General features: G+C 35.2%; 1 pseudogene; it reads left to right on the top strand.

Annotated features, from left to right (window-relative positions):
- Positions 1–1,056: 1,056 nt before the first annotated feature.
- LOC108388283 (alpha-enolase pseudogene) lies at positions 1,057–21,528 on the top strand (annotated as a pseudogene).
- The last annotated feature ends 4,656 nt before the right edge of the window (positions 21,529–26,184 follow it).

Consider the following 26,184-nt stretch of genomic DNA (forward strand, 5'->3'; position numbering starts at 1 on the left):
GGGTAACAAGAATAAGTTGTCTACTTAAATAGAGCCTAAAATTGTCTTTTATTTTACATGTAATTGCAAAATACATTTTATACAGATTTTACGTATATCAGATGTAACTATGAAGTGTATTTTGGGTCAATTGTACCTTGCTTTCTTTGGAACTTAATGAAAAGTGGCTCAAAATTTCGGAAAATCATTTCATCTATGGAAATATCACTTGTGGTATATGAGTTACCAATATAGTTCCCACACTGATAAACTTGCATCAGTCTATGATTACATTTATATGGCAATGGTGATTTTAGATCTTATTTTTAAGAGATTATATATGTATGTGTATATATCATACACACATTATTTGGTTGAATTTTTTTTTCAGTTTTATCTCTTCATCTCCAAATGAGCATTGTGGTTGTATTTTATCTACTAAAATTTTTTTCTTATTAAGAATAAGTCAAGAATAGTACAAATTTTAAAAAGAAATACAATAACCACATAATTATAAAGTTTAAGTGAAATTTTGAGAAGTATTGTATAGTCACTGGAATGTTTTAAAACTCTTAATTCCAGAACAATCTAGGTTTTATCTTTTTTATATAAAGTATAAATAATATTATAACAAACCATACAATATAAGAGAAAAATCCACTTTACCAATTATATGTGAAGTTATTTTTATTATGAAGAAAGTTTAAATGTGATACAATTTATTCCTTTACACTGAGTCAAAATACTCTTTTTAGATGATTCAATGTGAAAGCAAAATAAAATGAGATAAACAAAACACAATACCCTACAATAAAAGAAAATTATAGGCCAATATTCCTGATGAACATAGATGTAAAAATCCTCAACAAAATAGCGAATGATTCAGTGATATACTAAAAGGATCATACACCACAGTCAAGGTTATTCCAGAGATGCAAGGATGATTCAATACCCATAAATCAATCAATGTGATACACATTAACAAAATGCAGGATGAAAATGATATGATCATTTCAATAGATAAATTAAAAACATTTAAACATTGTCCATCCATTTATGATAAAAATTCTTTGCAAAATGGGTATAGAAGGAACATTCCTCATCATAATTGAGGCCATGTATGACAAACAAACAACTAACATCAAATTCAGTGATGAAGATCAGTAACTCTAAGTTCCAGAACAAGATGAGGATGCCCACTCTTATCACTTTCATTCAACTTAGTACTAGAAATCCTAGCCACAGCAGTCAGACATTAAAAAGAAATCAAAGCCACCCAAATTGGTAAGGAAGAAGTAAATATGTCACTATTTGTAGATGACATGATAACATGTATAGAAAATCCTAAAGACTCCACTTAAAAAAAAACTATTAGAACTAAAAATGAATTCAGTAAAGTTGCAAGATAAAAAATCAACATATAGACATCTGTTGTATTTCTATATACTAAAAACAAACTACCTAAAATAAATTAAGAAAACAATCCAATTTACAATTACATCAAAAAGAGTAATATACCTAGTAACAAATTTAACCAAGGAGGTGAAAGATGTATACTCTGAAAACTATAAAATGATGATGAAAGAAATTGAGAATGACACAATAATTGGAAAAATACACCATGTTCATGGGTAGGAATTAATATTGCTAAAATCAGTACACTACTACCCAACACAATCTAAAGATTCAATAAAATCCCTATCAAAATACCAAAGACATTTTTCAGAGAACTAGAACAAACAGTTCTAGATTTGTAGGTAAATCACAAAAGACCCCAAATAGTGAAAGCAATTTTGAGAAAGAACTAAGCTAGAGGTATCTCATTTCTGCAAAGCCATAGTAATCAAAACAGTATGATACTGGACAAAAACAGACACATAGATCAATGGAAAAGAATAGGAAACCCAGAAATAAACCCATGTTTATATAGTCAATTTGTCTATGACAAAGGAGGAAAGAATATAAAATAAAGAAAGCACAATTTCTCCAATCAGTGGTGTTGGGGAAACTGAACCTCTACATGCAAAAGAATGAAATGAAACTAGATCACTTTATTATACCATATACTAAAATAAGTTTGAATATATTAATAACTTAAATGTAAGACTTGAAACCATACACTCCTAAAAGAAAGCATTAAACTGTTGGACATCAGTCTTAGCAATATTTTTTTGAATCTGTCTCCCCTGGCAATGTCAACAACAGAAAAATAAACAAGTGATATTAAATCAAACTAACAAACATCTGAACAGTTAACAAAACCATCAACAAAACAAAAGGCAACCTACTAAATGGGAGAAGAACTTCGCCAGTGATATGACCAATAAGGAGTTAATATCCAAAATATGTAAAGTACTCATACAACTCAAGACCCCCTGAAAAATCTAACTGAAAAATGGATAGGGCAACTGAAAAGACATTTTTCCAAAGGAGACATATAGATGGCCAATAAACACACGAAAACATGTTCAACATCATTAATCATCAGGGAAAATCAAATTAAAACCCTAATGAGACATCACCTCACACTATTTGAAGGACAGAAATAACTTGCTGGTGAGGATGTGGAGAAAAGGGAACCCTTGTGCACTGTTGGTATGAATGTAAATTGGTGCAGCCACTATGGAAAACATCATATAGGTTCCTCAAAAAATTAAAAACAGAACTATCATATGATCCTGCCTTTCTGGGTATTCACCCAAAGAAAATGAAAGTACTAATTCAGAATGACATATACACCCTTATGTTCATTGCAGCATTATTTACTGTAGCAAGATATGGAAGCAACATAAGTGTCCATTGACGGACAAATGGATAAAGAAGAGGTGGTATGCACACACAATGGAATATACTCAGCCATAAAAGGAATGAAATCTTGCTATTTGTGACAACATGGATGGACCTAGAGTATCAGTCGAGAAAGATGATTACTGTTGTGATTTCACTTATCTGTGAAATATGAAAAACAGAACAAATGAACAACAACAAAAAAAAAAAAACAGAAGCAGATTCATATGCAAAAAATAAACTGGTAGTTGCTAGAGGAAAGGGTGGTAGATGGGTGGGTGAAGGGGATTAAGAGTTATAAACTTCCTGTAATAAAATAATTCACAGAGATGTACAGTACAGTATACAATATCCTGCAATATTATTATAATAACTATATATTTTGACAAGTGGTAACTAGGCTTATATTGATGATCATTTTGTAATGTAATGTCAAATCACTGTGCTGTATGCCTGAAACTAATATAATATTGTATATCAACTATACTTCAATTAAAAAAAAGAAAACAAAGTCTAAACTGGTTACCATATGCACAATTGAAAAGGAATTTTAAAAATAACAGATGAGATGTCATTTAGAATAACAGACTGTAATACACAGAACTTGTCAATATTTGAAACTTTTAAAATTGTTCTCAGGAAAAAACATTCCCTTTTCCAATGACATCGCTTGTACAACAGATGGAACATTAACAGGTTTGTGGGTAACACAGGTTTACCGCCAACTTTAAAAAGAAGTACCAGGTGTTTTAGCAATTTATTACATTATTCATCAACAGCACTTAGTTGCCAAGAAATCTGAAAAAAGACTTCAAAAATCAATGAAGTTCCTGGGCTATTAATGCATAATGTATGGTAGTAATTAATGTAAAATTTACAGTAATTTCTGGAGTGATAGCTTATTTTGTATACCTTTACCCTTCACAGTGGACTACAATGATTCTTCAATTTATAGTTTTAATAAAAAATGAAATTAAAGTACAGTAAATGGTATGTTTGTCAGATACATTTGCAAAGTTAAAAGAGATCCTTTTTAGTCTATATGGAACTGAGGTATAGCTAATCAAAATGTAAAGAAAGATCAAGGAATTACTAAAAACTGTAATAATACAAAAATAGTATTTTTCATGAAAATTTTTAAAATTTTCATATTGATTGTTATTTGATAAGGATGCATTTGAACAAAAGGGTTTGGGAACTCATTGCCATTACTTGTTTGCTGTTTAAAAAGTAATGATTCTAAGTCAGCATGAGTTTGCGTAACTATCAGCACTATCAAATTGAGTGATTGTCATCCAGAGAGAATATGCAATATGTTAAACAAGAATTTTATGAAATAATTGATCTAGAAGAGGACTTCAAGGTATAAAAATGTTATAATGAGTTGAGTTACACAACATTTTAGATCGAAGTAAGACTTTCATGCTCACTTCTTTGAAAAACATTACATATATGCATAAATTTATATAAATTACATATATACATTTGCAGCTATATATTTACTTAAAAATAATTTTGATAGAGTTACTGTAACAAAAACAACTGCAAATATATAACAAGATATTTGGGGTGATTTTTTAATAAAATTATTTTAAAGGAAATTAGAATAGCATTAAATTAGCACAGAAACATAAAAAATAGTGATATTTAAATTCATTAATAGAATTTGTTTTAAAATGTTATCATTCTACATTTACATTTTTTATCCAAAAGTGATAAATCCATTTATGTAAATTACATATTGAAATTTTTTTTACTTTTTTTCCAACTACAATCTGATATTGATTGCAGAGGTGTGCCAAAAACAACTTTCCTATAGCAGTTTTCGACTGTTTTTAATTTAGAAAATATTTTTCCTCTGGTCACCTCTTAATCATGACACAGCTTTCAATAGTATTTTTTATTTTTGTTTATTTTTGTTTTTATTGAAATGTGCTTGGTATACAATTTTACATAGGTTTCAGATGTACAACATACTCATCAAATAATTATGTACATTACAAAATGCCCACCACAAAACTCCTAAAAGAAAATATAGGCAGTAAACTCTTGAACACTGACATTAATAATTTTTTTCTGGGTATTATATAAAACAGAGGGCATGTTTTCTGTGACCCCATGTTATGACACACATTTAAAGATGGGCCACCTCACTTAACTAGAATATATCTCTTCATTTGCCCCAATTTCAATATTTGTAATTTGTCTTGGTACATTACCCTACTTTCATTAAGTTTCTTTCTTTCATTATATAAAAAAAAGTCTGTTGTTTCATTACTTAACCTAACACAGTTTTAATTTTAGTTTCACTTTTACCTCTACCCTTTTTTTTTATCCTCCCTCCCTCCCTTCTTTCCTTCCTCCCTCCCTCCCTTCCTTTATTTTTCTCTTTCTATCTCTCTTTCTCCCTTCCTTCCTCCCTTCATCCATCATTCTTTCCTCCTACACTTCTTATATGGAACAACTCTGCTGGTCTTCAGTTACACATATACGTAAGCATTCAACCACTGCATTATTTTCTTCTAATATAAGAGGAGTTAAATTTTACATTTTGAAATGCATTTTAAAAAAATAAATCACTTTATTATTATCTCTATATTATAATAATATATACTTTAAAACTGTGTGTTGACCAGTTAGATTATCTGTGACTTGTTTTATAATTATGAAATACTTATTATAAATTTGTTTAGGCTTGATAAAGTTAGGAATTATAAACTTGATTCATGTCTGCATGTGTTAGTTAAGATACAAGTCTGTTGTAGACCCAAATATAACAAAGATAATAAATAATAAAATTTTATTTTCTCTCTCATAGACAGTTTTGGGACAACATAGAAGTTTTACTAAGTGTAGGATCTGAGCCCCTTCCATATTGTTCTGCTGTCCTTTGCATCATGATTTCCAATGTATTGTTATTCCAATCTTGTCATTCCATCTCCTTACTAGCTAGGAAGCAGGAAAAAGACAAAAAGGACAAAAATGTTATGGGTCGTTTGTTCTCTTTGGTTCTTGTCAGCCCGTAAACAAAGAATTGAAAGGCAGAGACACAATAATGAAGCAGAGTGAAAGTTTTATTTAAAAACACTCCAAGGGAGGAGTGGGCCAGACTAAAGGTAGACAGAGGCTCTGATCATTTAGGGGAGGCACCTCTTTGATTGACATGGTGAGGTAGTTTCATTGGCAGTTCTAATTATAGACCCATTCCTTTTAGTGCACGTGTCTTTTCCCAAAGTGCACACAGAAAAGCCCTTGGTGGGGGTTGCAAAACTGCAATTTTATTTTAATGAGATTTGAAGAGGTGTGGTTTGCTTGGTTCTTAATTTTGTTCAATTGCTCCTGTGTTGTGATCTGGTTGGGACCAGTTTCACCTGGTCCCAATAGGCAAGGAAATTATCTCTCTGAAAAGCCTTTGTTGTCTTCAGGTGGGACCCCCTAACTGGGCAGATTTTTCCTTGAACCTAATCTTCCCCTTCCCAAGCTGCTCATGTCTACCTTTCTACCTAACAAAGAGGCCTTAAGCTCATCAATTTTTAAAGCACAAGGAAATTACTTTATATGGGCAAACATATCCTAGATTAAAATTCAGTTCTATTACTAAAGGATTAAAGAGAAATATAGTTATTGGTAGGCAATACAATTATCAGGAGAAATTTAGCTAAACCTGTAACGCCCTGTATAAGACAGTGAGTAACTTGCAGGTAGATCTGCATTTTGTTCTTTTAAAAATAAATACTTAGGAAATAAAAGGATGGTGTAAAAAAAATAAAAGTCTGGTAATTTTAAAAGTCCATTGACAGAGCTTTATGAGAGTTTAACTAGATCCATTATTTTTATTTATCAACATTGGTTAACTGTAAGTACCACAGATGCACTCATTTGATGACCATCTACCTGTGGGTTTATCAAACTTCCATGTTTTGAACATTGTGAGTCCAGTGGCATTCAAATGAAGATATTCATATTTCTATGAACCATCATTTTCTTTTCCTTTGGCTTTTTAGATATCATCTGCTTTTTCCACCACTAAATGAACTGGTTAAAAATAAGTTTTATAAAAAGTTTTCTAGTTCTTTTTCATTTATCCATACCTTTTACAGAAATCTCTATTTAAGGTGGTTAAAAGGTGAAAAAAGAAATCTCTTATTTAAAAATTAGAATGTATTTGCCAAAGCAACCTAAAGTAAATGTGCAGTTTGTTTTTGCTAGGATATCCAAGCTTAATTGCTAAAAATACAGTCACAATAAGCACAACAAAAAGAATTTAGTGCACTTCATCTTAGCCCACACAATTGCAGGAACTCTTCCCTTCAACACATTCATTGCACAGCTGAATTGTGTCTCTTCGTGTATGTTTTTATGTCCATAAATGTGATCTTTTTAAGACTGTCACACGGAAACTGAGGGTTCAAGTATTAAATATTTTATGTCAATTTAAGAGTCAACTATTGGCATAGCATTTGCGAGATACATTCTTAGTTTTTTGTATGTTCATGGTAAGAATTTTTCCCCAAAATTAGATCTTTTTGATGAGAATATAGTTTCTCAATTCAAAGAGGCTTCTTATACATACTAAATTTTCAGCAATCTCATTATGATTTCATATTCGAATTTAAAGTATAATATTTGATATTGTGAATATTGGAGCTGAAAAATCTAGAATCCAGTACCAGTTCTGTTATTTTCCACCTGAATTTACTGTATGATATTTGTTAACTTTTAAGTTTCTGTTTTTTTTCTTAATGTGATGCTAATTGTGCCTAGATCCAAGAATCACTGTGCAAACTAAATAAGAGAATGCTTTTCATGGATAAGTATTCAGGAATTATAACTATAATTATTTTTATTGTTAATTTGAAGAGATATAGAGGATATTTATGAATATACATTACTTTCATTAGAAAGTCTGCTCTAGAATACTATATTTATATAGTTACACAGAATACTGTATTTATATATATATAATACATTGTAATAAATATAATATTCTACTGAGGAAAACATTTTTAAATTCACTACCTAAATCAAAAACGTAAATATTTGAGAAATTAGATAATTGTACCTATTAGAATTACATTTAAATGTACTCATTATGTGAGGGGATGAGGTGTTAACTAACCATTACTGTGATTCACTTTGTAAATTATATTTGTCTCAAGTTCTTGCTTTGTACACCTTGAACTTAGATATAAGTCAGTAATATCTCAATACTGCTGGGTAAAAAAAACTAGGGAAAAGTTGGATGTATGGCATGTCTCTATAAAACATTTTAGAAATGTGTACAAAAAAGAGAGGAAGAGATTTCAGTGATGTGCCTATAATCAGAGAATTCTTGGAGCCGCCAGAAGCTGGAAGGGGCAAGGTGGCATCCTCCCGCAGAGCCTCCGGAAGGAGGACAGCTCTGCTGATACCTTGAGTTTGGACTTCTGGCTTCTAGAGCTGTGAGAGAATAAATTTATTTGTGTTAAGCCAAAGAAGAAGAAGGAGGAGAAGGAGGAAGAGGAAGAGGAAGAGGAGGAAAGAGGGGAAGGAACAAAGAGGAGGAATAAGGAGAAGAAGAATTACACTAACTTTAGCCATTTTTACATTTCTGAGATTCATTTGCCTCCAGAATGCAAACATGTGAGTGACATCTTTACTTATCAAATGCTTCCTTATTAGACTTGGAGGCAGAAATGAATGACACTGGGTAGCAGCTATACACGGTTCTAGCGAGCATACAGGGGCTTCTGCTATTCTAGGCAGATGTGTGACATTTGTATGGAGCAAATAGTCTTGAGAGTCGTACATGCAGGGGACAGGTGAAACAGGTGTTATCTGTGTTTTAGAACTCCTGCACTGTGATAGTTTTTCCTAGATTTAGTGAATCTGACTGTTTTGTACCTAGTTGTAAAGTGTCCAAAATTGACTGAAGAACTCCTGAAAATGGTGTAAGATGTCTAAAGTATTTTAATAGGGCCTATTCTACTTGAATAAACTAGAGTGGAGTCTGTAAGAATAATTTACTACAGATATATAGTCATCACTCCATTTCTTGATTTACCTAATTGAGTGTTTACCATTAACATACTGCTGTGAAAGACAGTGTTTAGCACATTTACACAATGACTCAACCTATGTTTTTTCCTCTTAAAAATATTTCAGAAAGATTTTGTTCTTCATTGGTTAGCTTTATAATTTTAAATTATAGAACTATATCCTTAACTCCACATTATATGTGGTATAAAATTATCTAACTTAGGTTTCTTTCCATACAACTTTCCTCTCCATAAATATCCCAACGTCTAATAGCCATATCACCATATCTTTTCTTTTTTTTTAGTTGTCAGGATTTATAACATTTATATTCTATTCTAGCCTGAATGTGAGCATAATTTTATTAATCTGTAAGAAAATTCTAAAGATTAAAATCACAAAACACAGATTTATAATATTATGATTTATTTTATTGGCTGTTGCAGAAACAAGTATTGTGAATGGACTTGCAGAGAGAAGAAAATTCTATGAAGGCAAATTTGTACCACTTAGTAATATATCAAGTATATAAAAAAGTGGATTTAATACTCTTTTTCATGGGTCTGTATCTTCCCTTTTTCTTATATTTAAAAAGTACAGAATCACTTTCTAATTATTTTTTTGGAAAGATGCAGAGAAACTAAATACTATGAAACTTTATGTCTGAAATCATTTTTGACCTCATATTTTTAATAGTTTAGGTATTCTAAAAATTTTCTATTTAAAATATGTTCCTGAATAATTTTAGGAGAATGGTAAATGGATTGTAGTAATTCTAAGCTTCTTGAACTATCTGGGCAGTGATAAATTGGTTGCATACATCAATGCATCCATTTGTCTAAGATGCGTATTAAATATCAAGAAGAGAAAGATTACATCTCTAACACAATAATAGAGGAAAATAATGAAATAATAAAAACAATTAATATTTTATTAATCCCAAGGAAGCCAAAAGATAAAAGAAAAGGAACAAAAAACTCAGGTAGGTCAAAAAGTAACAAAAGGTCATGGATACAAATCAAAATAAACTAACTAAATTCAATATCAATGGAACAAATATTTTAATTAAAACTAACAATGTCAGACTGGTTAAAACCAAAAAAATAAACTAACAAACAAAAAGTAGCATCTGCTATTTACAAGAAACATACATATCAGAAGAAGTACAAAAAAGGATGGGAAAAAATTTAAGAAGCTTGCTAATCTTGATTAATATTGCACAAAGAAATTATTAAGGCAAGAGTTAATATAAGAGATAAAGAGGGATATTTCATGATAAAAATAAAAAAATCAATATACTTAGAAGTTTTCAAACTACAGACTCCTTATGCACAAAAATATAGTTCCAAGATATTTTTAAAATAGTGAAAGAACAAGGTGAAATAGAAGTATATAACTTTATCAATAGCTGAAAGAGCAAGCAGACGAATGATCAGTAAGCATATAAAAGATTTAAAGGACAATATTAATATTTGGCCTAATTGACATACTTGATCTCATTAAAATATTATATTTAACAAAAACAGATTTCATTACTTTCTTGTGTATGCAGACTATTCACCAAAATTTACAAAGCTTAACCAAATTTCAAGATATTATAACTATTCAGATGGTATTCTCTTATGGCAATAAAATTACAAAATTAATCAATATATTTCTACATAAGAAATTAGTCAAGAGATCACACACAGTATTTGGAAAAAATTTGAACTAATAAAAATGAGAAGAAAGAATAAAACTTGTGAGATTCTGCTAAATAAGTTTTCAGAGACTATATATAATATATATGATATATATCATTATGTCATATTTTATGCCAGCATTATATATTATTGCATTTATATGAATGAAACTAAGAAAAATATAAAAATGTAAATGATAAAAAATTTGAATATAAAACAAAAGGAATTAAATAGATAAAATTAAAAAACCCTAATTTTTGGTATTTAAAATTATTTGTAAGATTAATGAAACCTTGACAAAAGTTATAGGAGAGAAAACAGAGATCAGAATCATCAAGAATAAAAACAAGAGAGGGGGCGGAACCAAGATGGTGGCATGAGTAGAGCAGCAGAAATCTCCTCCCAAAACCACATTTATCTATGAAAATATAACAAAGACAACTCTTCCTAAAATAGAGACCAGAGGACACAGGACAACATCCAGACCACATCCACACCTGAGAGAACCCAGCAGCTTGGGAAGGGGGTAAGATACAAGCCCCAGCCCAGCGGGACCAGAGCACCCCTGCCCCCAGCTCCTGGCAGGAGGAGAGGAGTCAGCAGGGAGGGATAGGGAGCCCAGGACTGCTAAACACCCAGCCCCAGCCATCCAGACCAGAGCACAGACACAGTGCATGCGTGGGGTCCTGGATACTAGGGAAACAGGGCAGCAGGACCGGTGAGCAGGTGCCTGAGGCTGATGCCTGAGAACAAAGAAATAGGAGCGGCCATTTTTTTTTTTTTTTTTTTGGTGAGTGCTTTTTGGAAGTCTTAAAGGGACAGGACCCCAATACTATGGAAACAGGGCAGCAAGATTGGTGTGTGGGTGCCTAAGGCCAGTGCCTGAGGACAAAGAAAAGTGAGAGTTGTTTTTTTTTTTTTTTTTTTGCTGTTGTTTTGGTTTGGAGAGTGCTTTTTGGAAGTCTTAAAGGGGCAGGGCAGCACACTTAGTACAGAGGCAAGGAATGTTGGGTTCTCTGGGCACTCTAAACCCCTGGGCAGCAGGGAGCACAGAGGCCCCTTACGGAGATAAACAGCCTCCCAGCCGCTGCTCCTACAATGGGGCTCCACCATTTTGGAGCAGCAGCCTGAGCTAGGCCACACCCACAGCGAGAGCAGAGATAAACTCCATAGAAGCCAGGCAGGAAGAAGAAGCCCTGTCTGCACACAGCTTCGCAGCACAAGCCACTAGAGGTCGCTGTTCTCCCAGGTGAGGAAGGCCACAAACCAATAAGAAGGAAAGCTCTTCCAGCTGTCACTCGTACCAGCTCTGCAAACTGTCTCTAGCACCATGAAAAGGCAAAACTACAGGCAGACAAAGATCACAGAGTCAACACCTGAGAAGGAGACAGACCTAACCAGTCTTCCTGAAAAAGAATTCAAAATAAAAATCATGAACATGCTGACGAAGATGCAGAGAAAAATGCAAGAGCAATGGGATGAAGTTCAGAGGGATATCAAAGATTACAGGAAGGAGATTACAAAAGTGAAACAAACCCTGGAAGGATTTATAAGCAGAATGGATAAGATGCAAGAGGCCATTGAAGGAATAGAAACCAGAGAACAGGAACGTATGGAGGCTGACACAGAGAGAGATAAAAGGATCTCCAAGAACGAAACAATACTCAGAGAACTATGTGACCAATCCAAAAGAAACAATATCCATATTATAGGGGTACCAGAAGAAGAAGAAAGAGGAAAAGAGATACAAAGTGTCTTTCAAAAAATGATTGCTGAAAACTTCCCCAAACTGGGGGAGGAAATAATCGAACAGACCACAGAAATACACAGAACCCCCAACAGAAAGGATACGAGGAAGACAACACCAAGACACATAATAATAAAAATGGCAAGGATCAAGGACAAGGAAAGAGTTTTAAAGGCAGCTAGAGAGAAAAAGGTCACCTATAAAGGAACACCCATCAGGCTAACATCAGACTTCTCGACAGAAACCCTACAGGCCAGAAGAGAATGGCATGATATATTTAATGCAATGAAACAGAAGGGCCTTGAACCAAGGATACTGTATCCAGCATGACTATCATTTAAATATGATGGGGGGATTAAATAATTCCCAGACAAGCAAAAGTTGAGGGAATTTGCCTCCCACAAACACCCTCTACAGGGCATCTTACAGGGCCTGCTCTAGATGGGAGCACTCCTAAAAACAGCAGAGAACAAAACACACAACATATGAAGAATGGAGGAGGAGGAATAAGAAGTGAGAGAGGAAAAGAATCTCAAGACAATGTATATAACAGCTCAATAAGCGAGCTAAGTTAGGCAGTAATATACTAAAGAGGCTAACCCTGAACCTTTGGTAACCACGAATCTAAAGCCTGCAATGGCAATAAGTACATATCTCTCAATAGTCACCTTAAATGTAAATGGACTTAATGCACCAATCAAAAGACACAGAGTAATAGAATGGATAAAAAAGCAAGACCCATCTATATGCTGCTTACAAGAAACTCACCTTAAACCCAAAGACATGCACAGACTAAAAGTCAAGGGATGGAAAAACATATTTCAGGCAAACAACAGTGAGAAGAAAGCAGGGGTTGCAGTACTAATATCAGACAAAATAGACTTCAAAACAAAGAAAGTAACAAGAGGTAAACAAGGACACTACATAATGATAAAGGGCTCAGTCCAACAAAAAGATATAACCATTCTAAATATATATGCACCCAACAGAGGAGCACCAGCATATGTGAAACAAATACTAACAGAACTAAAGGGGGAAATAGACTGCAATGCATTCGTTTTAGGACACTTCAACACACCACTCACTCCAAAGGATAGATCCACCGGGCAGAAAATAAGTAAGGACACACAGGCACTGAACAACACACTAGAACAGATGGACTTAACAGACATCTATAGAACTCTACATCCAAGAGCATCAGGATATACATTCTTCTCAAGTGCACATGGAACATTCTCCAGATTAGACCACATACTAGCTCACAAAAAGAACCTCAGCAAATTCCAAAATATTAAAATTCTACCAACCAACTTTTCAGACCACAAAGGTATAAAACTAGAAATAAATTCTACAAAGAAAAAAAAGGCTCACAAACACATGGAGGCTTAACAACATGCTTCTAAATAATCAATGGATCAATGAACAAATCAAAATAGAGATCAAGGAATATATAGAAACAAATGACGACAACAACACAAAACCCCAACTTCTGTGGGACACAGCGAAAGCAGTCTTAAGAGAAAAGTATATAGCGATCGAGGCACACTTGAAGAAAGAAGAAGAATCCCAAATGAATAATCTAACATCACAATTATCGAAACTGAAAAATGAAGAACAAATGAGGCCTAAAGTCAGCAGAAGGAGGGACATAATAAAGATCAGAGAAGAAATAAACAAAATTGAGAATAAAACAATAGCAAAAATCAACAAAACCAAGAGATGGTTCTTTGAGAAAATAAACCAAATAGGTAAGGCTCTAGCCAAACATATTAAGAGAAAAAGAGAATCAACACAAATCAACAGAATCAGAAATGAGAACGGAAAAATCATGACAGACTCCACAGAAATACAAAGAATTATTAAAGACTACTATGAAAACCTATATGCCAACAAGCTGGAAAACGTAGATGAAATGGACAACTTCCTAGAAAAATACAACCTCCCAAGACTGACCAAGGAAGAAACACAAAAGTTAAACAAACCAATTATGAGCAAAGAAATTGAAACGGTAATCAAAAAACTACCCAAGAACTAAACCCCGGGGCCAGATGGATTTACCTCGGAATTTTATCAGACACACAGAGAAGACATAATACCCATTCTCCTTAAAGTTTTCCAAAAAATAGAAGAGGAGGGAATACTCCCAACCTCATTCTATGAAGCCAACATCACCCTAATACCAAAACCAGGCAAAGACACCACCAAAAAAGAAAATTACAGACCAATATCTCTGATGAATGTAGATGCAAAAATACTCAATAAAATATTATCAAACAGAATTCAACAGCATATGAAAAGGGATTCATCGCAGGGATGCAAGGATGGTACAACATTCGAAAATCCATCAACATCATCCACCACATCAACAAAAAGAAAGACAAAAACCACATGATCATCTCCATAGATGCTGAGAAAGCATTTGACAAAATTCAACATCCACTCATGATGAAAATTCTCAGCAAAATGGAAATAGAGGGCAAGTACCTCAACATAATAGAGGACATATACAATAAACCCACAGCCAACATTATACTGAACAGCGAGAAGCTGAAAGCATTTCCTCTGAGATCGGGAACTAGACAGGGATGCCCACTCTCCCCACTGTTATTTAACATAGAACTAGAAGTCCTAGCCATGGCAATTAGACAAAAGAAAAAAATACAAGGAATCCAGATTGGTAAAGAAGAAGTTAAACTGTCACTATTTGCAGATGATGTGATACTGTACATAAAAAACCCTAAAGACTCCACTCCAAAACTACTAGAACTGATATCAGAATACAGCAAAGTTGCAGGATACAAAATTAACACACAGAAATCTGTAGCTTTCCTATACACTAACAATGAACCAATAGAAAAAGAAATCAGGAAAACAATTCCATTCACAATTGCATCAAAAAGAATAAAATACCTAGGAATAAACCTAACTAAAGAAGTGAATGACCTATACCCTGAAAACTACAAGTCACTCTTAAGGGAAATTAAAGGGGACACTGACAAATGGAAACTCATCCCATGCTCATGGCTAGGAAGAATTAATATTGTCAAAATGGCCATCCTGCCCAATGAAATATACAGATTTGATGCAATCCCTATCAAATTACCAGGAACATTCTTCAATGAACTGGAACAAATAATACAAAAATTCATATGGAAACAGCAAAGACCCTGAATAGCCAAAGAAATCCTGAGAAAGATGAATAAAGTAGAGTGGATCTCACTTCTCAACTTCAAGCTCTACTACAAAGCCATAGTAATCAAGACAGTTTGGTACTGGCACAACAACAGAGCCACAGACCAATGGAACAGATTAGAAACTCCAGACATGAACCCAAACATATATGGTCAATAAATATTTGATAAAGGAGCCGTGGACATACAATGGCAAACTGACAGTCTCTTCAACAGATGGTGCTGGCAAAACTGGACAGCTACATGTAGGAGAATGAAACTGGACCATTGTCTAACCACATACACATAAGTAAATTCAAAATGTATCAAAGAACTGAATGTAAGTCATGAAACCATTAAACTCATGGAAAAAAACATAGGCAAAAACCTTTTAGACATAAACATGAGTGACCTCTTCTTGAACATATCTCCCCGGGGAAGGAAAACAACAGCAAAAATGAAAAAGTGGGACTATATTGAGCTGAAAAGCTTCTGTACAGCAAAAGACACCATGATTAGAACAAAAAGGTACCCTACAATATGGGAGAATATAACCCACCTCAACAAACAAAAAACAAATAATCAAATTAAAAAATGGGCAGAGGAACTGAACAGACAGTTCTCCAAAAAAGAAATACATATGGCCAACAGACACATGAAAAGATGCTCCACATCACTAATTATCAGAGAAATGCAAATTAAAACTAAAATGAGGTATCACCTCACACCAGTAAGGATGGCTGCCATCCAAAAGACAAACAACAACAAATGTTGGCAAGGCTGTGGAGAAAGGGGAACCCTCCTACACTGCTGGTGGAATGTAAATTAGTTCAACCATTGTGGAAAGCAGTATGGAGGTTCTTCAAAATGCTCAAAACAGACTTACCATTTGACCCAGGAATTCCACTCCTAGGAATTTACCCTAAGAACGCAGCAATCAAGTTTGAGAAAGACAGATGCACCCCTATGTTTATCACAGCACTATTTACAATAGCCAAGAATTGGAAGCAATCTAAATGTCCATTGGTAGATGAATGGATAAAGAAGATGTGGTACATATACACAATGGAATACTACTCAGCCATGAGAAAAGGGCAAATCCTACCATTTGCAGCAACATGGATGAAGCTGGAGGGTATTATGCTCAGCGAAATAAGCCAAGCAGAGAAAGAGAAATACCAAATGATTTCACTCATCTGTGGAGTATAAGAACAAAGGAAAAACTGAAGGAACAAAACAGCAGCAGAATCACAGAACCCAAGAATGTACTAACAGGTACCAAAGGGAAAGGGACTGGGGAGGATGGGTGGGTAGGGAGGGATAAGCAGGGGAAGGAAGAAGGGGGGTATTAAGATCAGCATGCATGGGGGTGTGGGAGAAAGGGGAGGGCTGTACAACACAGAGAGGACAAATAGTGATTCTACAACATTTTCTTATGCTGATTGACTGTAAAGGGGTTTATAGCGGGGACCTGGTATAGGGAAGAGCCTAGTAAACATAATATTTGTCATGTAAGTATAGATTAATGATAACCAAAAAAAAAAAAAGCAGTTCCTGTGTGGTGACCTCCAATGAGTTCTACACAATGGTATAAAGGGCATATCAAATTGAGGACAAAGGGTCTATTTCTGTTTATACAGAGGATCAAAGCCTAATTTGGCTACCCAGAAAATGAACTAAGACACGATATGAAGAAGAACTTCCAACATCAGCACTCTCTGGAAGAGTCATACCAGAAGATGATCATCAGAAAACCTCAACAAAGATCCAGGCGATGCCGCAGTTGTAGCTGCATCCATCCCACCGGTTCCTGGACTCACCATTGGAATGAAGAAGGAGATATCTAAGTTGGTTTGTGCTTTCAGTAAAACAACAAATTTGACTGGACCTATACTGTTGGAAATCAACCAAGAATTAGGAGAAGTGCAAGTTGTAGTGCTCCAAAATCTTACAAGTACAGACTATCTACTGTTAAAAGAGCGTATGGGATGTGAACAGTTCCCAGGAATGGGTTGTTTTAATTTGTCTGATTTCTCTCAGACTGTTCAAGTACATTTGGACAATATCCATCATATCATAGACAAATTTTCACAAATGCCTACGATGCCTAACTGGTTTTCTTGGCTTCACTGGAGATGGCTGGTAATTATAGATCTGCTTTGGTTATGTAACTGTATTCCTATTATGTTAATGTGTGTGTACAATTTAATTAGTAGTTAAAACCTATACATGCTTAAGTTACTCTACAAGAAGATATGTCCAAGAAATAATCAATCCTCCCATGTTCTCTTCCATCTGCTACCTCTATAGCTTTTCTTCTTCCTTCCTAATCACAACCCCTAAATATAATTTGTGCCTCATATCGAATTTACTGAGTATCATAATTCCTCCGAGTGGTAAGAATACCTTAAGACAAATGCTGGGCATAGAAGCCACAGGGCATAAATCTGCAAAGAAGTAAAAAGCTAACCTTTGCAAACAATATGGCTTCTCTCTCACTTACGAACTTTACATCTCCCTGTATGGCCCCGGAAGATGACTGGTTAGCCAGAGATGGGTAAGATTCCTCAAGGGAGGAACAATCTAAGACAGGCACAGTCACAGGGGGGCCATCAGGTGAGAAATTGGAGATCAACAGTGGTGAGGCTTAGAACCTCACCCCCCCTGTTTTGAGAGAAATCTTCTGCATCTGTGGATGTTTTAATGCCCTTGTCTAGCTTGGATTAACGCATAGTCTATAGGCACACACCTGATCATCTACAATTGCTCTCTTACAACACTAAACTATGTTTTCTACCTTTATCTTGCATCTACCTAAGACTTCACATTTTATTAAAAATAAAAATAATAATAATAACAAAGGGAGAAATGTGGGATCCACATATAAATCAAGTATAAAAATCAAATGAATATTCATATTTGACCTAATTGTTTTTAGTTCATAATGCGTGACCAAAACCAAAAGTTTCTGTGATGACTGCCCTTGTACTGTTCACCATGTAAGAACTTATTCACTATTTAAGAATTCATTCACCATGTAAGAACTTGTTCGTTATGCTTCAGAAGATTGGAGACTGACGAGAATTAGGCTTGAGATGCATTAATGATTGTGCAGTGAGCATTGACTCCCCTATACAGAATTTTATTGTTGTTAACAACCATTTTATCAATAAATATGAGAGATGCCCTCTAAAAAAAAAAAAAAAAAGAATAATAACAAGAGGGCACCATACAGATCTTACAGTCAATAAAAGAACAATAGAATATTATAAACACATTTCTTGAAATGGATGAAAGACCTGAATGTAAGTTATGAAACTCTAAAACTCTCAGAAGAAAACATAGGCAAAAATCTCTTGAATATAAATACGAGCAACTTTTTCCTGAACACGTCTCCTCAGGCAAGGGAAAAAAAAGAACAAATGAAAAAATGGGACTACATTGAACTAAAAAGCTTCTGTACAACAAAGAACACCATCAGTAGAACAAAACGCACCCTACAGTATGGGAGAATTTTTGTAAGCAACATATCCAACAAGGGGTTAACATCCAAAATATATAAAGAACTCACCCGTCTCATCACTCAGAAAGCGAATAACCAGATTAAAAAATGGTCAGAAGTTCTGAAAAGATACTTCTGCAAAGAAGAAATTCAGATGACCAACAGGCTCCATATCACTAATTATCAGGGAAATGCAGTTTAAAATCACAGGGCAATACTACGTCACTGCAGTTAGGATGGCCAACATCCAAAAGACAAGGAACAAATGCTGGTAAGGATGCAGAGAAAGGGGAACCCTCCTACACTGGTATGGGAATGTAAATTAGTTAAACCATTGTGGAAACATTATGGAGGTTTCTCAAAGAAATAAAAATAGAAATACCATTTGACCCAGGAATTTCACTGCTAGGAACTTACCCAAATAAAACAAGATATCAGATTCAAAGAGACATATGCACCCCTATGGTTATTGCAGCACTATTACAATAGCCAAGATATGGAAGCAACCTAAGTGTCCATCAGTAGATGAATAGATAAAGAAAATGTGGTATATATACAAAATGGAATATTATTCAGCCTTAAGAAAAGAACAAATCCTACCTGTTGTAACAACATGAATGGAGCAAAGGGTATTATGCTCAGTGAAATAAGCCAGTTGGAGAAAGACAAGTACCAAATGATTTCACTCATTTGTGGAGTGTAACAATAAAGCAAAACAGAAGGAACAAAACTGCAGCAGATTCACAGACTCCAAGAAGGGTCTGGTGTTTACCAAAGGGAAGGGATAGGGGAGGATGAGTGGGGAGGGAGGGAGAAAGGGATTAAAGGGCATTATGATGAGCACAAATAATGTAGCAGGATCACAGGGAAGACACTATAGCACAGAGAAAACAAGTAGTGACTCTATAGCATCTTACTACGCTGATAGACAGTGACTGCAATGGGGTGTGGGGTGGAACTCGATAATATGGGTGAATGTTGTAACCACAATATTGCTCATGTGAGACCTTCAGAAGACTGTATATCATTGATACCTTAGTAGAAAAAAGAACAGATGCTCCTTGACACTAAATCATACAAATAAAATCAGATACTCAAAAAAAAAAAAAAGAAAATCTGAGGTGTCCTAACCTACTAAAGTAACTGTATTCTTTATTAAAATGTTTTCACAAAGAACACTCCAAGAAATCTCCCTAAGTAAATTTTCCAAATGTTTAAGTATTAAACAGCAAGAATCTTGCATCAAATTGTTCAGAGAATACAGTTATAATAGTTTCTAAATTAATTTACAATGCAACACATTTTGGCACCAAAAATCTGAATATTAAGAGAAAGGGTAATTACAGTTAATGTCTCTCATAGATATAGATGCAAAAAGCTTAAAAAGATTATTATAGTAAGAAACTATTTTTATCAAAGAAACATTAACAGCAAAAAATACAAGCCATAGAGGGAGAGAAATAGATGTAATTCATACACCTAACAAATGACACCTGATTTCAGATTGTATAAAATACTCCTATAGGTCAATGAATGAAGGGGAGTCAACCCATTGGAAAATTGGGAAAAACTTGAAGAGACCCTTAAAAGGAAGAATATTCAAATAACCAATATAAATATGAAAGGCTGCTTGTCTTTAATCTGCTGCAAATTTGAGCCACAACATAATGCCACTTAACACTCACTAGCGTGGTTAAAATAGAAAAACATATACTGAGCGGTAAGGAGAATTGGAAATTTTATGTAGGTTATGGTATCTGAAAGGCCAATGAGCACATCAATAAAGCTATTGTGCCTGCTTTGATTACCAAGAAAGTGAACAAGAGAAGATTGGCAAACTGATGATAGAGAGAGATTTATTTTCCATCTCTAAATTTGGAAAATAAATCTTAATCTAAATAAATCTAAGTTTGGTGCTAACACCTTCTGAGCGTGCCCATGGCTGTCTGCAAGACTGGAGCTGTTGAGGGGATTCCCCTGTATCTCCACTTGGCTGACTTGGCTGACAATTCTGAAGTCATCCTGCCAATCTCAGCTTTCAGTGTGATCAGCGCTGGTTCTCATGCTGGCAGAAAGATGGCCATGGATAATTTCATGATTCTTCCAGTTGGTGCAGCAAACTTCAGCGAAGCCATGTGCTCTGGAGCAGAGGTTTACCACACCTGAAAAATAGTGACATAGAAATATGTCACTATTGTGAGAAATGAAGGCTTTTTTGCTCCTGACACCCTGGAGAATAAAGAAGCTGAAGAATGTGATCAGGATAGCAAGCTAATAGCAGGCTACACCGATAAGGTTGTCATTGGCATGGATGTGGCTGCCTCTGAGTTCTTCAGGTCAGGTATGACCTGGACTTCAAGTCACCTGATGACCCCAGCAGATATATCACAGCTGACAAGCTGGTCAACCTGTATGACCAAATCCTTCATGAGGGCCTAACCAGTTGTGTCTATTAAAGACCTTTTTGGCCAAGATGACAAGGAAGTTCCATAGACGTTCATCACCAGTACATGAATCCAGATATTGGGGGATGATCTCACAATGCCCTACCTAAAGCAGATTTCCAAGACTATGAGCAAGAAATCCTGCAACTGCCTCCTGCTCGGAGTGAAGCAGACTGGCTTCTCACAGCTCTGTGGAGACTAAAGATACATTCATTGCTGACCTAGTGGTGGGACTCTGCTCACAGCAGATCAAGACTGGTGCACGCTGCTGATCCGAGGGCTTGGCCAAGTACACCCAGCTTCTCAGAAGTAAAGAGGACCTGAGCAGCAAAACTAAATTTGCCATCAAGAACTTAGCCACGTAAGAACCCTGTAGCCACGTAAGCTCTGGGCAGGATAACACCAGAGCCCTTCTGTCACTACTCTGTTGATTAGACGTCTGCTCTTGATGTTTGCATGGTCAGCTCATGATCCCAGTTGATACTTGAAGGGGCCTCTGGTAGTTAAATTCCCTCTTTCACCCCTTGATGTTCTCCCTTCACTTTCTTAGAACTGCTACAGAAGCCAGGCTCGACCATTTGGGTTCTTGTTGGAAACCCTAGCTCTATAATCATGTGATTGACACAAATCATCTTTCCTTTCAAGTGTCTAGAGCCATGCGTGGCTATAGTGCATCTCCACAGTGTCCACAGACAAGATCTCCAGTGATTTTTGTGTACAAAATAAAATGGCCTCAGTGACAAGTAAAAAATAAATAGATTATCAAAAAGAATATTTAATTAAGAGAAGTTGATATCAAGAAAACTTTTTCATACTCTTATAGTTTATTCTTATAACATTATAATCTGTTCTTTTTGGTGAACAAAGAAAAGTTCAAGAAAAACAATTTTTACAAAGGAATAAGAAAAGTCTAACCATGTTTTGGGATATAATGATTTTCATGTACAGCTCTGAGGCATTAATTTTTTTTTTATTGGGAGGCATAATACAGGTAATACATAGTCATACAGTTCTATAATTTTCACACAAATGTCTGTGCAATCACAAACAGGTCAAGAAGGGGACTTCACCAGCATTCTAGGAGTAATTTTTATGTCCCTTCCAATCATAGCTCCCTCCTACTTTCCCCTCTGAAAGAAACAAATACATTATCCTGAATTCTAACACAATACTTACTATATATACAGGTTTGGCAGCTATGTCCTTTATTTAAATAGATTCATATAGTATATATTCATTTGGATCTGACATCAGTTACTCAACATAATGTTTGTGTGACTCATCCCCATTTTTTAGTGGTCTTACTTTACTTCACATATGCCTATGTAGCGGCCAAGGGCAGGCTGCCCCAAGACGTGCCACTTGGCATACAGATTATGTAGAACTGAAGACAATCAAGGCCCAAAAGCTCAGAAAGAAACTTTGATCTTCTCCATCCCTCAATGCCCTAAAAAGAATTTAGATGGAGGAAGTGCTGCAAGCAAAGGGCTATCATTATAGATTACCAAAATACCAGATAATAAAACCAAAAACCAAACAAAAATATTATAATATGAACTAGGTATGATAGGGAGGAATTTAGCAAAGTATGTGGTAAAATTCCTCTCTATGTCCCATTGTTTCTGTGTGGCCCAGCAAACATTTGTTTACCAAGCATTTACTCTTTCATATTTCTGTGAATTGCTTCCCTTTTCCTTTAAAGTCTCAGGAACCTACACCCTTCTCCATGATTCAGGATGACATATATACCTAATATTCTTTGACTGTCTTTGGAATCTCATGTCTATGGATTCCCTGTATGCACATAATAAGCTTTGTTTTTTTTCTCCTGTTAATTTGTCTCATGTCAATTTGACACTTAGACCAGCTAGAAGAACCTTAAAGAGTAGAGGAAAATTATTCTTCCCCAAAGCTTTATAATGTCTCATTTGTTAACATACCAAACCTTATATATCCTATCAAATACTTATGGACATTTGAGTAATATTGAGTTAGGCTATTATGAAGAATTTTAACAAAACATCAAAAAATCAAAACAAAACAGCAAAAAGCATTCTTGAACAAGAAATCATCATGCATGTCCCTGTATTTTTATCATGTGAGGATTTGATTAATTAATCAAACCCTATTGCTAACTCTAACACAAATTCCAGGAATCCAGAAATGCCAAGAGTTGGGAGGTTGTATACACTGGGTTGCAACTTAAATCTATGCTCCAGGAGTTAAGTGAACAGAAAACATATGGCCATTAAAGGGAGTGTAGCCTAGCTCTGAAACATCTCCATCTTTGAAATTAGCTTAATCAAATTAATTGAACAAAATTATCAATACACATACAATTGACTAAACAACTTAGGTAAAAATTAGATCTACAGGTAGGCACACATAAGTGAACAAGGATGTATCTATCACCTGTATATTAATTGTAGCATTGCTAAAATACCAAATAATGAAACTGAAAACAACACAAAACACATAAAATAAGAAAAATGTTCCATCCACTGTGACCCTGCTGCTTACACTTTGTCTTAATGAAAGCAATAGCTATAATAGCAGGCATGGTATATACGTCTGGGCCTCCCAATATGGACTTCCTCTCACCAAGCCTGTAATAAGTATTGCCACTGCTGAATGCTCTGCCAGTTAGCAACACTGAAGTTAAACCTTAGGTATGGCACCATCGTTTAAGGAGCTGAGCTAGCCACCATGTGACAGACTGATTACATTGGATTATTTCCACCTTGAATGGTAATGGTACATATTATGGATGACCAAGACAGGCATTAAAGTTCTCAGCTTGACTAAACTTTTGACAGGTTTTTTCCTGACTATAGGCCCATGACCTACCTTTTCTTAGAGTATTTCTTTGAATTGTCAGTTCTTTCTCTGTCCCTTTGAAATGTGTGAAAAACTCTCAGGCCCTTGCCAGTTTTATGACTCAGGAAATGTCTTTCTCAAGGACCTGGGAACCATCTCTCTGAAATGTAAATGGGAAAGAAAATAACACCCCGATTTTCCAGTCTCTGAAGGAGGGTAGGAACTTAACTTCAATGGGCAGCAATTAGCAAACATAAAAAATTAGCCTAATTTTTATAAAACAATTAGCCCAATCACAAAATAAAACATTTGCAAACTCAGGAATAACTCAATGTGATGGACACAAATCATTGATCAACCCCACCCCCAAATATTTTTCCACTCACTCACCCCAATGCTCTTTTGTTTCAGAGAAGTTGAATTTAGTCTCCTACCCTATAGCAATAGTCTTGAATAAGGTCTTCCTTGCCTGCTTAACTTTGTCTAGTGTGATTTTGCTTTGCCACGAGTGTCTATGTGTTTTCCTTCTCTGTGTGAAGTACTTTAGCCAGCATGTCTACTTCAGGGCTAATAAGTTGACTGATTTATTAATAGGATTATGAACAGTGCTTTGGAAAAGCAATCCTCAGTATGCAAAGGTAGTGCAACAATGAGCACAGTACCATGGAATCCTTTGAGCCTAATTCCTTTGATATTCCCAATAGATAGAATATCCTTGTCTGAGTGTTCTCTCACTGCTGTTCCAGGGACAAGAGTAATTTTTGCCTCAGTGAATAACTTTTGGCCTTTTGAACTAGGAGTCCTGATTATGAAGGAAAGGATATGTTTATACAAGAACTTATGAAGGATTCCACTAAACTTAAAATTATTAACTCAACTTAGTTACTCTGAGCCCTTCACGTCTTTAAAACAACAAAATAGGAGAGATATTCTACTGGCAGAGATAAGTGGCCACCTTCACCATGAAGAAGTAGAGTTGCTGCTCTGTAATGTGTGCAGGAATAAGTATGTCTGGAGCTAAAGAAATTTCTTAGGGTACTGGTTAGTGCCTCCCTTGAGTCAAAATATTAAATGGCAATTGCAAGAAGCACATTCTGACAAACTCAGGGCAACCAAAGAACAGGAACCTGCAGGCATGAAAGTGTGATTTGTCACACTGGGCAAGAGCTCAGGGATAACTGAAATGCTGGCTTACGTGGAGGAAAATCTGGTATGAGCAGTAAAAGAGGAATAAAAGGAAAAGAAGCTGCGGCCATCCTCAGGGCCAGCGATAGCAGCAGGGCTTCTTACTACACATCACTTTGTAAATTGTTGGTTTTGTTGTTTAAAAAAAAAAAGTGACCAACCTTTAAGAAGTGGAAAGATTAAGAGAAATATGCATTTAATGTATGGCCTGAGGGAGACCTGAGCAACATAAGGTGAAGACAGTAACTTTTATTGCCATGACCTAATAGTGCAAGTAGTTCAGTATACTATAGTTAGTTACCAGTGCTAGTCTCTGCATCCTTGTGCCTTAAGACATTTTCTGGAAACACAAAAGAAAGCTCTCTGTTCACTCTTAGTGCTGGGAATGACCAGGGGATTCACAGCACTCTGGGATAAATATATAGCTCCCTTCCCTCTAAAATGAGAGAATTTTGAAGTGTGATTTTACACTAGAGTTTCCCTAGTGGGTTAAATTCCATTTTCCCACCACGATAGCTGACTGCAGAGCATCCTTTATCACTGCCTTCTCCCTATTGTTTTCTCACATCTCTTATCAGTGACATTTGTACTTCAAAATTATTATTTGCACTCAAATTTTTATCTCAATATCTATTTCTAGAAACACACACACACACACACACATGCACACACCCATGATATGGTCTCTGACCACTGACTACCAAAGACTCTGGTGATTTCTAAATCCCCATGTTATGCACAGTGGTGGTCCTCCGTATAGCTTTCTTAAAGGGCCTGATAGAACAGTATGTCTAAATCAAATCAAATTTGCTTGTATCTCTTTTATATGTTTTTACATATTTCTGTACAAATTTTA

The sequence above is a fragment of the Manis javanica genome, chromosome 5 (genome assembly GCF_040802235.1).
Source record: "Manis javanica isolate MJ-LG chromosome 5, MJ_LKY, whole genome shotgun sequence".
NCBI lineage: Eukaryota > Metazoa > Chordata > Mammalia > Pholidota > Manidae > Manis > Manis javanica.